Source organism: Pipistrellus kuhlii, unplaced genomic scaffold (assembly GCF_014108245.1).
Source record: "Pipistrellus kuhlii isolate mPipKuh1 unplaced genomic scaffold, mPipKuh1.p scaffold_m20_p_9, whole genome shotgun sequence".
Lineage (NCBI taxonomy): Eukaryota > Metazoa > Chordata > Mammalia > Chiroptera > Vespertilionidae > Pipistrellus > Pipistrellus kuhlii.
The window spans coordinates 35610563-35619140 of NW_023425595.1; positions in this window are offsets into that span (position 1 = coordinate 35610563).

The window sequence follows — 8578 nt, forward strand, 5'->3', positions numbered from 1 at the left end:
ATGACATAAACTCCACCTGCAGTCCGAACATTCCTGAGCACCTAACCAGGCACCTTGTATGGACTATACATTGAACCACCAGTCAGCACCTGTCAAATACCCTAAGCCCCCGATTCCTAAGTCCCTAAGTCCCTAATCATGTGCTTTACATGAAAGCACCAATCAGCGTGTGCTGAGTGCCCTAAGCCCCATCCCCTCTCTTTCCTCCCCTTAAAAGGTGCCTGCACCCCTGCTCTCTCTCTCTCTTTCCCGTCTGGAAGGCAGCCGGCAGTGGGACTCTTCTCTTCAGTAAAGCCTGTGTCCTGGCATCCCGGTCTCCAGCCCCCTCTGTTTCATCTTTCGCTGACTCCTCCTTTGAAACATGCACCTCGACTCAAAGGCTGAAGGCCAGGAGCACGTGACCGTCTTTGTTCCTTTAAATTTTGATGAGGTTCCTTGTGTGGGTGCACGTTCTCACAGGCAAACCTCGTTCTCGCTATGCTCACAGTCAGGCCCACAGTCACACGTCGTCACCGCCAAGAATATATAATCCAAGCCGCCAGCTGCTGCCAACTGAGGAGGGGGTGCAGTTGGCAGCGGCTGGGTGGGATACAGAACTCCGTGACAAGGGAGAGGTCCTAAGTCTGCACAAGTGGGGTTCCGGCTCCGCTCCCCTCTACAAAGGGAGGGGCACTTCCAGTTGGAATGGGCGGGCTTTGACGCTCCTGCCATCCGAGCAAAACAGAAGGTCTCACCTGGTGGGAACCCTGACACAGGCTCAGGTTAGAGACGGGGATGGGCCTCGTCAGCCAGGCTCCTGGTTGCACAGGTGCAAACGTGAGGCTTCCCTTCTGCTGCCGATGGAAACGACTCTGGTCCATGCAGGGTCCTCTCAGACAATGCAGGTCTCCCCCTCATCCCCCCAGCCCTTTTATCTGGGGTGCTGGAGTTCTGGAGGTGGGGAGGGTGCATAGGGCCAGGGCAATGACAAGGGCTGAAAGGGCAGAGCAAGGCTATAAGCAGAACTTCCCTTTTTGGTGAAGAGCCAGCCCTATGTGCACTTAGTGGTTATCTCAATGCTGGCCTTGAAAACAACACAGTTCTATTCAATCGAAAAATGCACCTGGCATGGCATTGAGAGTATGGGCATATCTAGTCTCTGGCCTACAGAGTCATATAGCTGAGTTTATCTTCAAACAGGCTAAAGCAGGCCAGAAAGCAAACATTTTTAAACAGCAGTTTTTTACAAAATATTTCCAGTTGCCTAACCCACCCTTAAATCAGCCAATAGGAATGCAGAAGGCCAAATAAGCTAACCGCATCCAGCCACCTGTGTAACTGGGCCCTGGCCCTCACCCCACCACCCAATCCTAAGCCCTATAAAGAAGCTGTACTCTTAGAACTTGGGGCTCTCTGCATCCTGCCCCTGCGTCGGTAAAGACAAAGAGGCTGGGCTTGAGCTTGAATAAAGGCTCTTTGCTTTTGCATTGTACTCAACTCCCTGGTGGTCATTGGGGATCTTGAAATCTGGGCATAACAGGGCCACCTGTTCTTGGTCACTCTCATCCCATAACATCAGTCCCCCACTGCCCTCTCATTCCCACGGGTGGCTCTGGTCACCCACCTCTGCCCCCACAGGCCTCTGTGGAAGGGCCCAAACTCCCATCAGATGGTACCTACGCTCACATCGGCCGTCTGCCACAGGCCCCTGACAGGCCTGGTGTTCTGGAGGCTCATGCATCTCACTAAGACAGAAATAGAGATATCGATACATATAGTCTTGTAAGGAATTATTCTGGAAGCCCACTAAATGACTGAGCAAACAACAACCAAAATCAGAGAAGGAAGTAAGGGACAAGTGGACCCCATGCCCACCAGGCCAGAGACTCCAGGGCTGAGAATGCTCAGCAGATGAGCATCAGGCACTCCTGGGTTGGACACACTGAGATGTCAGGAGGCAAGGGAGCATCAGAGAAGTGAACCCCTCGCCCCCTCACACATCCAGGCAGACTCTCAGCTGCCCCCGTCATGCCTGGCCCTTTGAAGTGGCACTGCTAGTACCAGTAACTTCACAGCAGGTGAAGTGCCCAGAGGTAGTGAGATCGGAGGGGTTTCGGCGCAGTAATTAAATCAGGCCTAAGGGGGGCAGGTGCTGACTGAGTGCAGGAAAGTGAGGTGGCCACCTCGAAGTTCTGAAGGGAAACAGACGTACAGAGGCATCCATACATGTATGTGGGCCTGTCCAATGCTCTGGGGATGGTGTGGGGAAAGGGAGAGGCGTCCACAGCTGTGGCCCCCTCCCAGAATCAGCCAACCTCAGAGCTGGAGTTCCCAGCAGTCTTTGTACAGCTAAGGAGGCAGTCTCAGAGAGAGGCAGAGCTCCTTCAAAGGGTTGTAGCTGAGCTGGAGTAGAAGCCAGGTCCTGAGGTCAATGAGGTGGAGGAACATGACTGAGTACTTGGTGGCATCAGTGACTGTGGCAGTTCAGGGGAAGCCTCTAGACCAGTGGTTCTCAACCTTTCTAATGTCGCAACCCTTTAATACAGTTGTATTGACACCCATGTTGTGGTGACCCCCAACCATAAAATTATTTTCGTTGCTACTTCATAACTGTAATTTTGCTACTGTTAATGAATCGAATGTAAATATCTGTTTTCCGATGGTCTTAGGCTCTATAGCAGCGGTTCTCAACCTGCAGGTCGCCTAAGTCTGACCCTGCTAGTGGTTCAAAATTACAGTTATGAAGTACAATAGCAACGAAAATAATTTTATGGTTGGAGGTCACCACAACATGAGGAACTATATTAAAGGGTCACAGCAATAGAAAGGCTGAGAACCACTGCTCTAGGCCCTGCAGCCCCCAATAAGCTTCCAACTCCGACATTTCAGAAGATCCAGCAAAGGTCAAGAGCAGTGGGCCTTCTATTGAGGGGCATCTTAGGCTGCAAATCCCAGAGAGGCTGGGAGGGATTTCCCAGAATCTCGCTCTTCAGAGACCTGAGGCCTGGGCAGGAAGGACTTCTGGCCACCAGGAAGGCAGCTTCCCGCCCCATAAGGAGCAGCCCTAGTGCCTGCAAGCCACCCACTCCCAGTCCAACCACATGTGCTCCCTCTGCCCCACAGTCAGGGAGGGTCACTGACGCCCTCTCTGAACCTGGGAGCGCATACGAGCCAGCCTTCGCGCACATCACACAGCCAGAGGTGGCGACAGTGAGCATAGTGAGCTCCATCCCTCCCTTTATAGATGCGGACAGTGCACCCAGCCCTTTGGGACAGAGCCTGTTCCTCCCAGCCCCCAGGCCAGTGTCTTTCCACTCCTGAGTTAGCATGAACTTCAGGACAGGGGACTGTACAAAGTGGCTTTTGGCTTGAGGTCCGGGAATCGAGGGACTTTGGAAACTGACCTGAATTCACAGCCTGGCCCCACCACTGACTTGCCACTGGAAGGAATTGGCAAGTGACCAGAACACTCTCTCAGCCTCCGTTTCTTCAGCTCTGAAATCAGAATAATAACCTTCCTTCCAGAGAAGACAGAACATCCTGTGTGGTGTCTGAATAGCATGCATTAGGTTGAGCCATCAGAAATCGTTTGTTTTTCAAATAATGGTTTCAACAAATGATATTCATTGTATTAGTATTAGCATAGTCGTCATTAACTGTGTACTCTTGTACATATTACTTTATCTCTGTGTCCTCATCCCCAAAAATGGCACATAGTGGGTGTTCACTGAAGCTTGGTGTCTTCCATCTCATTCCCCTTCTCATGCAGTCACTTGTTCTGCTGCCAAAAAGGAACCTCTTTGATGAGAACCGTGGTCCCGTGGGGACAAAGAGGAAATTGCGACAGAACTGGGAAAAGAGAAAGGAGCTAGCCTCTATAACCATCTTCTCAGAAAAGTTGTAAAAGTCCTGGCCAGTGTGTGTGTCTCAGTTTGTTGGGCGTTGTCCTGGACACTGACAAGTTGCTGGTTCAATTCCCGGTCAGGACACATGCATGGGTTGTCTGCTTAATCCCCAGGAGGGGGGATGCAGGAGGCAGCCAATTGATGTTTCTCTCACACTTCGATGTTTCTCTCTCCTTCTCCCTTCCTCTCTCTCTAAAAATCAATAAAAAAAATATTTTTTGTTTGTTTAAAGTTTTAAAAATTAAAAGAAAGAAAAAAAGAAAAAACAAGTCATGCTTTTGGAAACCTGACAGAGCGCATCGCTAGTAAGTCATGCCTGGGGCTTTGGTGTGCTTGGGGATAGGAGACCAAAGTTCTGCAGATGAGGCCTCTCCCTTTTCCATCTTCCCTGCCAGCACTCTCCCGGGGTCCCTGAGCAGCACCTAACAAGAAAGTCAGTTCAATGTGTTCTGGGCCACAGCTGAGCAAACAACCCAAACTGTTCTTTTAGCAGCTGGATGCCACATGGAGCCACAGCAGAACAGAGGAAGGCAGATGTGAGAAGGCCCCACACCTCCGAGTCCAGCCTCCTTCCCCTGCATGGGTGTCTGTCAAACACTGAGTGCAGAGGCTGGTGCTCTCCAGGGATGGAGATGCCACCCACCACTTACTCCCCCTGCAGGGCTTTCTCTCATGCCTGGCAGGAAACCCTTTGTCCATCCTCAGCTCTTCCTTTATCCAATCATCAATAGCCCCTGACAGCATAGCTGTGCTGGCCCCAGGGCACAGGGACAAACGGAGCAGCCCTGGAGACTCCCTAGTCTGTCTCACTGTTTGGCACCCACATCCTCCTCCAGCCTGGACCCAGGTGAGGGCAGGACCAGGGGGCACAGGTCACATGGGGGGTTACTTCCTAAATAGTTGTTACATAGTAAATAAAGGATGAACAAGTGACTAACATTTTCAGTAACAAGATGCTCACTGCTTCACACCTTGCTCTTTTTCCTGAAGGAATCAGGCCTGAGGTAGTGGGCCCCGGAGGAGGCAGGGGGAGGAGGCAGGGACAGCCGAGTCCCCAGATCTCCTGCCACTCCCATTGAGCAAGGCCATGAGCCTTCCTTCACCCTGGGCTCCAAACCAGGATCTAGGGGATCCCCACGTCTGGAAATTCCCTCGTGTCTGGCCCTGGGCTTATCCCACTCCACCCTGCCTCTCCCACAGCCTGGACATTCTCAGCACCATTTCTTGGAAGGAGACAATGGCTGGTGATAGATATTCTGGAATTCAGCACCGGAAATGGTAACTTGAACAAGAGGAAAGAATGCTGACTGAAGAGATAAAAATCCTTGCCTGGCTGGTGCTGCTCAGTTAATTGAGCGTCATCCCAAGCGCAGAAGGTTGCTGGCTCAATTCCCAGTCACGGCAAGGTCCGGGTTGCAGCCTGATCCCCAGTGGGTGCCATGTAGGAGGCAGCCGATGGATGTTTCTCTTTCATCAATGTTTCTATCTCTCTTCCTCTTCCTCTCTCTGAATTCAATACAAATGTATTAAAACACACACACACATACAAGAATTGTGGGTTCTGATCCCCACAGGCATAGGACGCAGGATCAGATGGACCTGAGGCTTAGGAGCTGCCTGATTCCTGGCAAGACACCCACTCCCCTCACGGAGCCCTGGTTTCCTCTTTTAAGAAGGGATTCTAATATCTGCCTCAGCAGCTTCCTGGGAGGATTTTGTGAGGAGCACAGGTATTCAGCGGGCATACAAAGATGCTAACTTACTGCTTGGTCAATAGCTCCTTCTCAGAGTCTCCCTCAAGGCCCCTCACATCCAGCACCCCACCCCACCCCGTGCTCTAGCAACTAAAGGATTAACATCTAGGGGTCTCCAGGACCCTGGCCACCCTTCTGATTGGCTAGTGCCTGTATGCTTCTAATGGCTTTGCAGAAATGCTCTATAAACTGCCTGCACTGGTGAACCCCCAGATCCACACCTCCCACTCTGATCCCTCTCCTGATTCTGGGTCCTCGCCCTGCCTCCTGGGCTCCACCTGGATGTCTCATAAGCATGGCATGCTGTCCACTCCCAAACTGAGCTGAGCCCTGCTCAATCCATCCCAGGAACTGGTTCCACCTCTGCACGACTGCTCCAGGTGGCGTCCATTCCCAGGCTGTACCCTGCCAGGCAATTCTGTGTCCTCTAAGTTCCCCAGATCCATCCCTCCTTCCCCGTCCCCACCTACCTGGTATCCTCATCATTCTTCTGCTAAATCGGAACAACCGCCTGCCTGGCCTCTGAGCTCCAGCCTCTCCCTCTCTTTCATTCTCACATGGTGAGCAGAGCTACCTTCCAAGAGCAGGGATCTCTCTCTTTGACCCCTCAATGAGATGGCAACCATCGCTGACAGCCTTCAGTGATGATTGTCACAGGCTGGGGCTCTTAGGCAAGGAGATTCTCAGATTGAAGACTTCCTGGCAGAACATTTATTGGGGAGTGAACTCAAGATCAATTTCTGGCCCTAACCGGGTTGGCTCAGTGGATAGAGCATCAGCCTATAGACTCAAGGGTCCCAGGTTCGATTCTGGTACCTTGGTTGAGGGCACATCACCAGTTGGGGGTGTGCAGGAGGCAGCTGATCGATGTTTCTCTCTCATCAATGTTTCTAACTCTTTATCCTTCTCCCTTTCTCTCTGTAAAAAAAATCAATAAAATATATTTAAAACAAACAAACAAACAAACAAACAAATAAACAAAAAAACAAGATCAATATCTGAAGGGAAGTGAGTGACGCAGGACTGGGCAGTTGGACAATTAGGGCAAACTACCAAGGCCTCAGCCCACCTCTCAGGGAGCTCTGGAGATGAAATGACTGTTCATAGTTGTCCCAAGTTGGGGAAAGGAGGCTGGTTCTTAATACCTCCATGGAGAGCCATCATTGGATGCGGGCTTGTCCAGGGAAGGGGGGTGACATTAGATGGGAGCATCTCTTCAGGCTAAGCCAATGGCAGTTGGCGAACTGTCACCTGAGAACTGTCAGCCAGTCGAGGGACCAGCGCTCCAGTCTGAGGGGAGAGGCCCGGGCAGCTGGGCAGTGCACCACTGGGCCCACTACGAAGGTGTTTTGAATTGAGTAGATCCTCAGGGATGTTTGTTTCCTGATGAAAAGAATACTCCGCATTGCTTTCAAGACACATGTTGAATGTCTTATTTAGCACACAAGCTCTGCACCATCTGCCCCCAACATCCTCTCCGTTCCACTCCCATCTCTCACCCCTCCCCACTTGCTTCCAACTTTCCACCCGTTTCTGTGCTTCTTGCAGTTTTCCAAGCTCAGCCTGCCATTTCACACCTCTCTGCTTTTGCACATGTTATTTCATCTGCTTGGAATGCCTTCAAATCAGAAAAGGAATCCTAGTCTCTCCTTCCAGCCCAGTGCTACTCATGCACCAAGGCTCAGGCCTCCCCTGGGAAACTGACTACCAATTCCTCCAAGCTGGGTGCTCCTGCACACCCCGGGCGCAGTGCTGGGTGCTGGTCTGCCTGAGACCTCCATCCAGGCTCAGATCTGCAGGGCCTGGTGCCAGGAGCGCCCTCGTTTGCTCAGGAACCGGAGTAGGAGGGTCTCAGGAACGGTAGCCAAGAAGGAGCAGTCAGTGCAAAGCCTGGAAGCAGAAAGCACACACACGCTGGGAGAGGGTGCGGCGCTGCCTCGTGCAGCCTGACGTCACTGTTGTCGCGCTTCTCCCTCGCTGTCATCATTATCTTGTCATCAGGGCCACACTGCTGAGCGCTGGCTACAGACCAGGCTCTCTACCAAGTGCTTTGTGGACACGCGTCTCTTTAATTCCTATTTTATCCTCACTATCAGTCGCCCTCAGGAGTGGGTACTAGCATTATCAACACGTTGGAGATATGGAAACTGAAGTTCAAGAAGGTCTGGAGCTCTGGCCAAAGCCATGCAGCTGGGGAACGGTCTGTCTGACCTAAGGACACGGTAAACCTCATCAGCTGGCAGCTGAGCCGCACTGACCTCATCCTCACCCGCCCAGCCCATCGCATCACTGATGGCAGAGCTGCTTGCCTCAATGCAAGAACATCCCACTGGGGATGCAGTGTGGGCTCAGCTGCCGCCCCCCAGAGACTTGGGAGGGACCCTGGGAGGGGTTTGGGGGAAGATATTTAGAAATCACGTCTGCACTTCTAGTTCAGACCAAAATCGTCTTGATTCAGCTTCAGTTATGAGTGTCGCTTGGAGAGCTTCAGCCTGTCTGCCAACAGGCAAGTCTGGGGCCTTGAAGGGAAAGAGACCTGTCCCAGAGCCAGCCAGCCTGGACTTGGGGCTACTGTAGCTAAGGCCATCATAAGGGGAAATCTGAGGGTGCTGGGGAAACCCCTCCTCACCCACACAAAGGCCTGCCCCCCGCCCCCCAAGGCTGCTGGCAATGCCTGAGATCCCTCTGCGGTGACGAGCACCCTGGCCCTCCCTAAGGTCCAAAGTCTCCACCCCAGCTACTTGGCCCTCTCACCTTACAATATGCACAAGCAGCCAGGGACTGGCTCAGGGAGGGCAGACCCCACATCAGGCCGCGACAGAGACACATGGACACAGAAGAGGCACCATAGGCCCTAGAGAGAGGCTTTAGCCAGGCTAGTTTAAGTCTGGCTCCAAGAGACTGACCATGTGAACTTTGGGAGGATGTCTGATTGCTCTG